This window comes from Mustela nigripes, chromosome 7 (assembly GCF_022355385.1).
Source record: "Mustela nigripes isolate SB6536 chromosome 7, MUSNIG.SB6536, whole genome shotgun sequence".
NCBI classification, from domain to species: Eukaryota; Metazoa; Chordata; class Mammalia; order Carnivora; family Mustelidae; genus Mustela; species Mustela nigripes.
Window position 1 is genome coordinate 50,068,960 of NC_081563.1, and position 13,087 is coordinate 50,082,046.

The window sequence follows — 13,087 nt, forward strand, 5'->3', positions numbered from 1 at the left end:
CTTATTTTATATTCAAGAACTGTGCCTTAGGGGCGCTTGGGTGGCTCAGTGCGTTAAGCTTCTGCCTTCGGCTCAGGTCATGATCTTGGGGTCCTGGGATAGAGCCCTCCATTGGGCTCTCTGCTCAGCAGGGGGCCTGCATCCCCTTTCTCTCTGCCTGCCTCTCTGCCTGCTTGTGATCTCTCTCTCTCTCTCTGTCAAATAAATAAATAAAATCTTAAAAAAAAAAAAAAAAGAACTGTGCCTTAGATGCCAACAACATATTCCTCAACCTCAACATATGGTCCCAGGAAACATTTTCTCTGAGGGCACCCTGGAACTACAGCCATATTAGTAAACACCTGGGTGTTTAGGGATTTCAGATTTGCAGTGTGTTTCCTCTTCTAGGGAAAATGTTTGGAGTTGAGCCTAAATAATTGCTTAGTTTTTTAAGCTTAAAGCACTTTTTGCATAATATTCTCACATCCCTGATTTCATTTGATCGTTTAAAAAAAATCCAATATAGATAATTTATAATAAATATTGGTTCAGGTGTATAATGTAGTGATTCAGTAATTCTCTACATTACTCAGTGCTCATCATAAGTGTACTCTTTAATACCTGTCACCCATTTTGTGATCCTCCCTCCCCATCCCACCCCTTGTAACCATTAGTTCTCTATAGTTAAGGGTCTGTTTTTTGATTTGTCTTTTTCTCGCTCTGTTCATGAGTCTTATTTCTTAAATTTCACATAGGAATGAAATAATATAGTATTTGTCTTTCTCTAACTTATTTCACTTAGGAATATATTCCCTGGAGTCAGCAACATTGTTGCAAATGGCAAGATTTCATTCTTTTTCATGGTTGAGTAATATTCCTCTGTGTGTGTGTGTGTGTGTGTATGCACGTGTGCATGTATACACACCTTCTTTAGCCATTCATCTATCCGTGAACACCTGGATGGCTACCATAAATAATGTTGCAATAAACATAGGGGTGCTTATATCTTTTCAAATTAGTATTTACCTTTTCTTTGGGTCAATACCCAGTAAGTGGAATTATTGCATCATATGGTAATTCTTGTTTTTTAATTTAATGTGTCTTGTTTTTGTGCCAGTACCGTATTGTTTTGATCTTTATACCTTTGTAGTATATTTTAAAATCTGGATTGCGAGTCCTCCAGTTGTGCTTTTTTTCAGAATTGCTTTGGCTACTTGGGGTCTTTTGTGCTTCCATACAAATTCTAGTTCTGTGGAAGATGCTGTTGGTATTTTGATAGGGATTGCATTAAATCTATAGATTGCTTTGGCTAGTATTTTCATTTTAACAATATTTATTCTCCCAATTGATGAACATGGAATGTCTTTCCATTTCTTTGCATCTTCTTCAATTTCCTTCATTAATGTTTTACAGTTTTCAAAGTATAGGTCTTTTTCCTCTTTGGTTGAGTTTATTCCTAGGTATTTTACTATATTTCATTTGTAAATGGGATTTTTTTAAAAAAATTCTCTTTCTCCTACTTCATTGTACTGTTTGGAGATGCATCAGATTTCTACAAATTTATTTTGTATCCTGCAACCTTACTGAATTCATTTTTCAGTTCTAGTGGTTTTTTGGTGAAGTCTTTCAGGTTATCTGTATTTGGAATCATGGCATCTACAAATAGTGAAAGTTTGACTTCTTCCTTGCCAAACTGGGTGCTTTTATTCCTTTTTCTTGTCTGATTGCTGTGGCTAGGACTTCCAGTACTATGTTGAATGAAAGTGGTGGGAGGGGACATCCTTGTCTTATTCCTGGTCTTAGGAGAAAAGCTCTCAGTTTTTCACCATTGAGTATGATATTAGCTGTGAGTTTTCATATATGGCTTTTATTATGTTGAAGTATGTTCCCTCTAAACCTATTCTGCAGAGGGTGGGTTTTTTTTTTATATTTTATTTATTTGAGAGAGAGCAAGCGAGAGAGCACCAGATCAAGAAATAGCACAAGCAGGGGGAGTGGCAGAGGGAGAGGGAGAAGCAGGCATGCTCAACATGGAACTCTATACCAGGATCCTGGGATCATGACCCGAGCTGAAGGCAGACACTTAAATGACTGAGCCACCCAGGTGCCCCATAGAGGTTTTTGGTTTTTGGTTTTTGTTTTCCTTTTATCATGAATGGGTGTTTTCACTGTCAAATGCTTTTTCTGTATCAACTGAAATGACCATATGGCTTTTATCCTTTCTCTTGTTGATGTGATGTATCATGTTGATTTTTTTAAAAAAGACTTTATTTTTCTGACAGAGAGAGATCACAAGTAGGCAAAGAGGCAGACAGAGAGGGGGAAGCAGGTTACCTGCTGAGCAGACAGTCCGATGCCGGCCTTGATCCCAGGAGCCTGAGACCATGACCTGAGCCAAAGGCAGATACTTAACCCACTGAGCCACCCAGGCGCCCCTCATGTTGATTGATTTGTATATATTGATCCACCTTGGCATCCCAAGAGTAAATCCCATTGATTGTGGTAAATGATTTTTTAAAAAATGTATTGTTAGATTCAGTTTGCTAATATTTTGTCAAGGTTTTTTTGTGTGTCTATTCACCAGAGATATTGGCCTGTTAGTCTTTCTTTTGTAGTGTCTTCTCTGGTTTTGGTATCAAGGTAATGCTGGCCTCAGAGTATGAATCTGGAAGCTTTCTTTCCCTTTATGTTTTTTTTTTTTTTTAAAATAGTTTAAGAAGTATAGGTATTAACTCTTCTTTAAATGTTCAGTAGAGGAGGTGCCTGGCTGACTCAGTTGGTAGAGTGCAACTCTTGATCTCCTAGGTTTAAGTTTGAGCCCTACATTGGGTGTAGAGATTACTTAAAAAAATAAAAGTTTTTTAAAAATGTTTGGTAGAATTTACCAGATGGCCAAACCATCTGGTCCTTGACTTTTATTTTTTGGTGGTTCTTTGATTACCAATCCAATTTTGTATGAGTAATTGATCTGTTAAGTTTTTCTATTTCTACCTGGTTCAGTTTTGGAAGATTTATGTTTCTAGGAATTTATCCATTTCTTTTAGATTCTCCAGTTTGTTGTCATATAATTTTTCATGATATTCTTTATAATTCTTTGTATTTCTATTGTGTTGATTGTTATTTCTCCTCTTTCCTTCTGATTTTGTTTGAGTTCTCTCTCTCCCTTAACAAGACTGGTTAAAGGTTTATCAATTTTGTTGATCTTTTCAAAGAACCAGTTCCTGGTTTTATTTATCTGTTCTATTGTTTTTTAGTTTCTATTTTGTTTATTTCTGTCCCAATCTTTATTATTTCCTTCCTTCTACTGGTTTTGGGTTTTGTTTATCCTTCTTTTTCTAGCTCCTGTAGATATAAGTTTAGGTTGTTTATTTGAGCTTTTACTTGCTTCTTGAGGTAGGCATGTATTGCTATTAATTTTCCTCTTAGAACAGCTTTTGCTGCATTCCAAAGGTTTTGGACCATTGTGTTTTTATCTTCACCTCCATGTATTCTTTTTAAAAATTTTTAATTTATTTTTTATTTTTTAAAGATTTTATTTATTTATTTGATACAGAGAGACATCCCAAGTAGGCAGAGAGGCAGGTGGGGGGCGGGGAAGCAGGCTCCTTGCTGAGCAGAAAGCCCAATGTGGGACTCGATCCCAGAACCCTGAGATCACGAACTGAGCCAAAGGCAGAAGCTTAACCCACTGAGCCACCCAGGCGCCCCTCCATGTATTCTTTTAATTTCATCTTTGATCTCTTGGTTAACCCATTCATTATTTAGTGGTACGTTATTTAACCTTTGTGTATTTGTGCTCTTTACATATTTTTTCTTGTGGTTGACTTCTAGTTTCATAGCATTGTAGTCAGAAAAGATAGTATAGCTTCAGTCTTCTTGAATTTGTTGAGATTTGTTTTGTGTCCTAACATGTAATCTGTTCTGGAGAATGTTCTATGTGCACTTGAAAAGAATGTGTAATCCACTGTTTTAGGATAGAATATTTTGAATATCTATTAGAGCCATCTTGTCCAGTGTGTCATTCAAAGAAAATATTTCCTTGTTGGTTTTCTGTTTGGACAAATCTGTCCATTGATGTAGTGGGGTGTTTAAATACCCTACTATTAAAGTATTAATATCAATATCAATACTTCCTTTATATTTGTTTTTAACTGCTTTGTGTATTGAGTGATCCCATGTTGGGTACATAAATATTTATGATTGCTATATCTTCTTGTTGGGTTAGGATTATATAATGTCCTTCATTGTTCCTTGTTACAGTCTTTGTTGTACAGTCTGTTTTGTCCAAATAAGTATTTCTATCCAGGTTTTCTTTTCATTTCCATTTCCATGATAAATGCTTTTCCATCACTTCACTTTGAGTTTACAGTTGTCTTCAGGTCTGAAATGAGTCTCTGGTAGGCAGCCTACAGTTGGGTCTTGCTTTTTTATCCATTCTGTCACTTTTGGTCTTTTGATTGGAGTGTTTATTCCATTTACATTCAGAGTAATTATTGATAGGGATGTATTGCCATTTTGTTGCTTGCTTTATGGTTGTTTTGGTAATTCTTCTCTGTTCCTTTCTTCTCTTGCTCTCTTACCACTTGCTGGCTTTCTTTAGTGATACTTGGATTCCTTTCTCTTAATTGTTTGCGTATCTATTACCAGTTTTTGCTACAGAAAGCACTGTTTATAACAAAGACAAAACTACAAAAGAAGTCACCATCCAGTTGGCCAATTGAAAGTTACTCTATCCTAGACATTTCAGCGAACACAAAATAGTCACATCTTAGACACCACACCAAAAAAAAGTGCACTGGCATTATTAAAAATAAAATGAGTGCCCTGAGTTAGAGGCATCTGAAAGTAGCAGCTTCACCCAGGCAGGATGGGTTTAAAGGGGGACATTGTCTTGGGTGAGTTTTGCTGGATTTGTAAACAAGGTTATGTAGGACAGGCTTCTCCACACACATTAACCTGTAAGCATGTAATTAGTAACGTGTGAGACAAAGGAAGAAAACTTTCTAAACAAGCTGAGATTGTCCTTCTTTTATTTAACAGAGAACTGTTGGAAGAAAAAGAACACTTTGTGTAGACGTAGAAAGTTCTGATGCCTTGGAAATTGTACTTTTTCTAATACCTCAGGCATCAACTAGCGGAACTGAAAATACAAAAGACCTTAAACTGCTCCAGCCCTGCCCCACATCTTCCTCTGTCCTGGGAGCTGAGGCTTGCAGTGTAAACTAACACTCACACATTTATGCACACAGCCACCTGCCCCGCCCTGTTTAAACCAAAGGAGCTATTTTCTGAATCAAATTTGCACAATTTTAAAGAAAAAAAAAGTTCAAAGAACAGGATGTTTTTCAAAAAGGCAGGCTTTTTAGAGGCTCGTGTTGACTTGCCCTGTTTTAGGCTTTTTCAGTGTTTATTTTGCCTTCTCTGGTAGCTCACAGTTTGGAAATGAGTTCATCTGGTATGGGTAGGTCCGATTTTTTACATCTTCATTCTCCCCTTTGTTTGGCTAAATGTCTGAAGCTAGGAATCTACTCGTGCTGCAGTGAGAAGCATTTCCAGCTCATTAAACCAAATCCTCATGGTTTGAAGATCAGCTGATTTTTCTTGCTACAATGCCTGAAAAGGGACCTGGCTCCCCCTGAGGAGGTCTGGGTCAAGATGAGCGGTGTTAACCAATATCATGTCAGTAAAGGCATAATGCAACAGAGCTGTTAATTACAAAATTTAGAAAATCGTATAGTTGTAAGTCAGGCTGCCATTAAGTTAAGGCCACAACATTTCACTTTGGTGGCCCTTATAAAATGTAAGCTAACTCACTGCTGGGACCTTGAAACAGGAGCCAGTCAGAGCAGCAAGCATAGCTCCCTTCCTGCCACTTTCTGATCCTCTGATTTGAGCTTATGAAATGAGCCCATCATATAGAAACAAAAAGCTAGTTTTCCTGTGTAAAAGGAGGAAGGACATGAATAAATATTTCTCAAAGAAATAAAAAGAACATCTCAACCTGACACCTTTCTTCTGACCCATTTAACTTAATAGCTGGTTCTCTGTGATCTCTGGGTAGATCTCATTACTGAGCATGATGAAACCCTGGGCTTAGTAGCTGTCTCTGCATGTGACTCGTTTCACTCTCCATCCTCCCGCTTCAGTGCCAATTTAAGAATGCAAATCCTACGTGGGCAGGTTTTTAAAGTTCATGAGATATTTTTATTTTATTCTGGCTAAAAGTAATCATATTATTTTCTAAAGTGAGCCTTTACATTTATTGCTTTTTAAAAATCCCGGTCAAGGGGCACCTGGGTGGCTCAGTCAGTTAAGCATCTGCCTTCAGCTCAGGTCATGATCCCGGGGTCCTGGGATCAAGTCCTACATTGGGCTCCCTGCTCAGTGGGAAGTCTGCATCTCCTTCTCCTTCTGCCTGCCACTCCCCTCACTAGTGCAATCTCTCTCTGTGTGGCAAATAAATAAATAAATATTTAAAAAAAAAAAAATCCCAGGGGCACCTGGGTGGCTCAGTGGGTTAAAGCCTCTGCTTTCGGCTCAGGTCATGATCTCAGGGTCCTAGGATTAAGCCCCATATCAGGCTTTCTGCTCAGCAGGGAGCCTAATTCCCTCTCACTCTCTCTGCCTGCCTCTCTGCTTACTTGTGATCTCTGTCAAATAAATAAATAAAATCTAAAAAAAGAAAATTCCCAATCAATTTGAAAATGAAGTTTTAAGGATACCAATGATTTTTAAAATCTGCCCTTTGAGAAACACTAAGCTGAGTGTCCCTGTGTGACAATAGTGACTGCCACACCGTATTCTAGTTTTAGGTCAGTCTAGGGAATCATGAGCCAGATATAGTTCCTCTTGCCACAAAACTTGCTGAAACAGAACCGAGGGGATAAGCACTGTTGACATATAAACATGTCTATAGGGCATGAGAACATCTGATCTATTGTGTTCTGTGGAGAGAGGTCAACTGATGTCATGTATAAAAATCAACAGGTTAGCTGTCCAAATTTTTCTGGACTTCAACTGGTTGTGTATTAGCATAGAGACATGCTAGCATAGTCACGATGAGCCAAGGAAAAATACAAAGGTTTATTACCAGTGTAACTATTTTCACATTTACTTCTTGACTCTAAAGGGGAGAGAATTTATTTTGTTCATGACTTCCCCTAAGTAAATGATGGGGAAATTTAACACACTAGCTTAGGTCAATTTATTGAGTTACAAAATGTAACATTCTCATGTCGTCTAATTTACGGTAGGCACTGTATATAAATAAGAGAGCTGAAGTCTTCTGCTCCCCCATGATGCTCTTCTTTGTGGTTACAAAATGATGGTTAGAAGGTAGAATCCAACTTTTTTGTTGTATATGGATGCTGGCGAAAGAAAAAAGGATTTATCAGATTTTGGATAGCACCAATGGCAGCTTTCAGTGTAAAGCTTCCTCTTAGCAGGAGAGACTGGATTAGAGTCCAGAGTAGCTGGGCTCTTTCCCGCTGGGTGAGCGCTGCTGTCAGGGCTCGCGCGTTCCCACGGTGCTGCACAAGTTCCTTTTGTGACAGGCAGTATGATCCCTGGGAATTCTTAAGGCCAAAGGACTTGCTCCTGGTGCCCCTAAGGATCTCTTACCATGTGACTAAGAAAGCTGTTGCTCTTTGCAAGCATGTTGAGAGGAACAGAAAGGATAAGGATGCTGAATTCGGACTGTACTCTGATCAAGAGCCATCATCACTGGATGACCCAATATTGAGACGGAACAAGTTCCCCCTCCTACTCCCTGCCCCAGCTCCCCCCAAATTCAAGTCATCCGCAGCCTCTGCCCAGGTGGCATCAATGTGTCTATGTATTCGAGCAATAAAATCATTGTCTAGCTTGGTGAAAAAAGTGCCTGAGGTAAACTCAGGGGTATGATGCCTAAAAGCCTACGTGGGAGTCTGTGAAAACATACACTGTTGGGCTATCCGTCCATCCATCCTGTGTTTTGGAGAACTGCCTATGACAATCACAGGGGTGGGGAGAAACATTCCCAGTCCTTTTTTTTTCTTTTTTTTTTTTTTCTTAAGTTTTAAAAGAGAGATGAAATCCACATCTGGGCACCTTTGGCCTTTTTGTCCAAACAGACTCTGACAAAGAAAGCAGGACCCTAGCAACCCTGCTCACTTCATTTCTCCCAGGCGGACTCCCCTCCCATTTTCTCTGTGCCATTGGTGGTTCTGTTCCAGCGGCCACGATGCCTCCTTCCTTCTGCCCTTCACAGATGCACAGAGCTTTACCTGTTCCTATGGTGGGAAGGGGTTCCTGGTCATCAGACTCACTGTTAAAATCTCTACCCAGAGCCCGCACCTCACTCTCCCAGCTAGGCTCCTCTGTGTCCTCCCTCCTCCCCACCTGCAGCTTGAGCACCATTATTTGGGCCTTGGGGGTTTTGTACATTTTCCTCTGTTGTTAGGTCCACATGCTTGATGCTGGGAGCCTGCTTTCCACCTCAGCCAGCCAGACTTTGTCACTGTTTTTCTATATTTTGGGGTAACATATTATCCTGGGACCCAAACTGGCTGGGTCTCCTATTTGAGAATTCTTTGGAGAACGCTCCTTCATCTTTGTGATGTCGTCTCTTTGATCCTCTCCATCTGGATTTCCTTATTTGATTCATTGACTATCTTTTATGGTTTCTTCCTTCTTTGTTGAGGTGGAAGATTACTAAAATCCTCTAACATCGTAGCCCTTGCACTTTAGGCTTCTGAAGCAGGGAATTTGGGGTTTGAAGATCGTGAATTCACTAGAGCAGTGAGTTCCTTTTTCTGTTCGGGAGACTTATTCTTATGAAAAGCCATAACTGTTTTCTGGGTTTGCTCATGGGTTTGACCTCTGGTTTGCCTTCTCCGGAATTAGGAAGACTGTTCTCAGACCCAATACACCTCTTTGGCTGAGTGTCCTCCTTGGACATCTCTTCGAGGCTCCAACTCTGACCTGACGCTTTGTGACCAGCTGTGGCATTTTCCCCATCACCGATCCAGCTGCCTTTCCTGTTCTCTCCGAGAACTTCTCATTGATTGCTATCTCCTGGTGATTAATGTCTGCACATCTTCATTGACTCTCTTGTTCTCACTCTCCTCCTGGCCTCCACCCTTTGTATTTTCTGCAAGATATTGGAACAATGAGGATAATATTCGCGCAGCTCATGGTAGCATTTCTTGGGGGAATTGATTCTGTTTGCTGTCCTCTGTCCCTGGCAATGCTTTCGAGCTTGGTGGTGCGCCTTTTCACCATCCACTTTTTAAAACATTCCTGTCAGCATCATTTTCTCAAAACACTGCTGAGCTCTGCCAGTCTTTTTGCAATCTTGCCCAAATCATCTTTGACTTGATTTAAGTTGCTTCCGGTAAGCATCTGTCGTCTGTGCGTCATGAAAGTGTGATTTCCACTCCTGCGCAGGAGGAGGCCATAGCCCGTGTGCTCTACAGTCACTGTGACGTCAAGTACTCGTGGGTCAATGCAGGCTGCTTCAGCTCACAGGTTGGAAGGAAAAGCTTTCCAGGATGTGTGTCTGTACTCTTCCTCCTTCGACTTCTGTTTAGGTTGGTATTTCTTCAAAAGGTCCCAAATGGCTCTGCGTAACTGAGTCCATGTATTTCTCAAGAATAGAAATTCCCCACTGTGTGTGGTTTTCTGAGTCAAACTGGTCCCTCCGTGCCCCAGGCCAGGTGCAGGGATGCAAAGGGGTGCTTCCCGGGGGGCATAGTTCCTTTAAGGGTCCCTCCCTGGCCACCCACCATCCCATCCCCTTGTCACATGTCATGCAGCCACTGCCTCCTGGGTCTCCTCCAACCTCCAAGCCCCCATCCCTCTTCACCTACACACCTGCCCTGCACTCTGTGTACGTTCTTTTGTAAGTAACCAGGAAGTGGACTTGGACAAGTGGAAAATGCAACCTTGTTCTTTTTTTTTTTTAAAGATTTTATTTATTTATTTGACACACACAGAGAGAGAGATTACAAGTAGGCAGAGAGGCAGACAGAGAGAGGGAAGCAGGCTCCCCGCAGAACAGAGAGCCCAATGTGAGGCTTGATCCCAGGACCCTGGGACCGTGACCTGAGCCGAAGGCAGAGGCTTTAACCCACTGAGCACCCAGGCACCCCAACCTTGTTCTTATATAGAAGGACCCAACCACATAAAAAGTCAGTTCTAAGTAACTTACAAATTTAATGTGAGTCAAATAATATATTTATAATAATAGTATTATTATATATGTGTGTGTATATGTGTGTGTGTGTGTGTATATGTCAAAAAGTTTTTTTTTTCCTGACAGTAGGCAGGTTCATTCCAAAGTTCAGACAGAAAGATAAACATGGAAGGACAGCTGGGAAACTCCTGAAACAGAAGAGCAGCGAGGGTACATTAGCTGTCAACTAGTGGTAACTAGATGTTAAAAATGCAGTACACATTGATATTAAAATACATATGTAACTGCATGGTTGTGTGGGCCTGGCCCCATGTGCCGAGCACCCAGCTCAGCAGCTGCTAAGGGCAAGGGGCTCCATGCCAGCTATGGAGTGAGGGGGTCTGGCACGTGGGGCAGCAGTTTTGCCCCGGGTTCCCAATGCGAACATGCTAAAGAGTCAAAACGTCTTTGCAGAAATGCATCATCAGGTGATCAGGAGGAAGCTAATTTCCAGGACTCTCACCTGTCCGTGACATGAGCCGCAGCCTGTGGGGCCTTGGTGGTGCCCATTCCCATCTGACCTCACTCAGAGTATTGCTGTTCCCACTGACCTTGGATTACTAATTCAGACCATTTATCCTGCGTCCTTTGTGGGGACTCTCTGTATTCTCAGGAAGCCCTTCAGCAACTCTGTTCTCGTGGTCTTTTTTTTTTTTAATTGAGACTTTTTTTTTTTAAGAGTTTATTTATTTATTTGACAGAGATCACAAGTAGGCAGAGAGGCAGGCAGTGGGGGGGGGTGGGAAGCAGGCTCCCCGCCAAGCAGAGAGCCTGATGCGGGGCTCCATCATGAGATGGAGGACCCTGAGATCATGATATGAGCCGAAGGCAGAGGCTTTAACCCACTGCGCCACCCAGGCACCCCTGTTCTCGTGGTCTCTTATGGCCTCGGGACTCGTCCTGTATATTCCTTCTCATTCAGTAGCTGTTTGCTCGTCTGCTTTGCTTATTCTGTTCTCTGAGCCTCAGTTATGCTTTCAGCTCAGACACTCTAGTTCTCTAGTAATGTTAATTTTGTTGAGTAGGTAAGACATTCCTTTTAATCTTTTTGAAAATCGATTACAGTCACTGTCTAACCTTGTGTCTTGCTTGCAAGCGACTCCGTGTTGTCATTGAATTCCTAATGTTTGTTCTTTGTGCAGAAAAAGGTTTTTTTGTTTTTTTGGTTTCACATAACTTGTCTTCCTATTGATTCAGACTTCTCTGAGTAAAATCTTGTTGATCTTTTCGTATTGACAAATTATTTGGAGTAGTTTTATAGTTGATGTAAATATGTTATTTTTTATTTTTTAAAAAGATTTATTTATTTATTTATTTATTTATTTATTTATTTGACAGAGATCAAAAGTAGGCAGAGAGGGAGGCAGAGGCGGGGGGGAAGCAAGCTCCCTCCAGAGCAGAGAGCCTGATGTGGGGCTCGATCCCAGGACCCTGGGATCATGACCTGAGCAGAAGGCAGAGGCTCAACCCACTGAGCCACCCAGGCGCTCTGATATTTTATTTTTAAATTTATTTTTCATTTTATTTTATTTCTTTTCAGCATTCCACAATATGTTGTTTATGTAACACACCCAGTGCTCCATGCAATACATGCCCTCCTTAATACCCACCACCAAGCTCACCCAACCCCTCACTCCCCTCCCCTCCAAAACCCTCAGTTTGTAAATATTTTAAATAGATTCTAAATTAGGGAATGAATTCTGGGTGGTATTACTTGCAGTGCCATTAACCTGAAAGCCCCTTGGTATTTGAGAAGTCACCCGGAAGGGGAGGCTCCGAGGCGATAATCCGATGACAAGAAGACCCCGCCTGGTGGGCGGTGGTACTGCAGGAGCAAGCTCGGCAGGGGTCCCACAGGGCTCCATGACAAAGCCAGGAACAGGGTGCACCTCATGCTGAAGAGCTATACCAAATGGGGAGCAGTGAAGATGTTACAGGGAAATCATGTCATCAGATTTGCTTTTCATGAGGATTATCTGCGGAAGATTGATTTTGGTGGGATGGGCAGAGAGATCAAATAGAGGCTGGACAGCAGGCTTTCAACTACTGACACTTGTTGAAAAAGTGCCAGAGCATGTCTTCCTGCAGAACCCCCTTGTTGCAGCCTGTGCCTCTTGTGTTCCCAGACCCCTGGGCTGCCCACCATGCCTTAAGCTCTGCTTAGGAGTAGGTTCCTGCCAGTGAGAGCAATGGGTATCCTTTAAGTACACAACTCCTAAGGTGCAGAAGAAGCAGGGGGTATATAGTTGGACGGGCACAGGCTTTTGTGTCAGACACACCTGGGTTTGAATCTGGGTTCCTAGATGGATGGTCTTACATGAGTCAATCATCTGAAAGTTCTCAGTTTTAGACCAAGTTATAAGAGAGGCCGCTGCTGTGGGCCACCAGCTTTAGAAGTGCCTGCTGTGGTCCTCTTCCAGCAGCCCCCTGCCCATGGTGAGAGGACTCTATGCCAATGATCAAGACCCACATGGCAGTCCATATGAAGGGTGCCTGTTCCCCACCCTGCCCAGACTTGTGCAGTACACACCCTGTGCAACTGCAAGGTGTGAGCTCCTAATAATATTGGCAAGGAGGAGCAGGATTGAGGATACTGAAGGGGTAAAATCCAGACTTGGTAAGGGTCAGGATATGACCAGCAGAACAATGGGGCCACCAACAGCCAAAGAAAAATATGGCAGGGAGTTGAGAGGTCAGTTTTTGGTGTGTTAAGGCTTTAGCCCTGCAAAACAGCTATTCAGCAGCCTGAACTCATGAGGGAGGTCAGACCTAGACATGATTTTGGAAATCATCATATTGGGGTAATAGCTGAGGCCAGGAGGCTATATGAGGCCTTGTAAGGAAAGCCTATAAGCCATAGGGAAGACTAAGACTGCCCCTCTTGGGAACATCTGT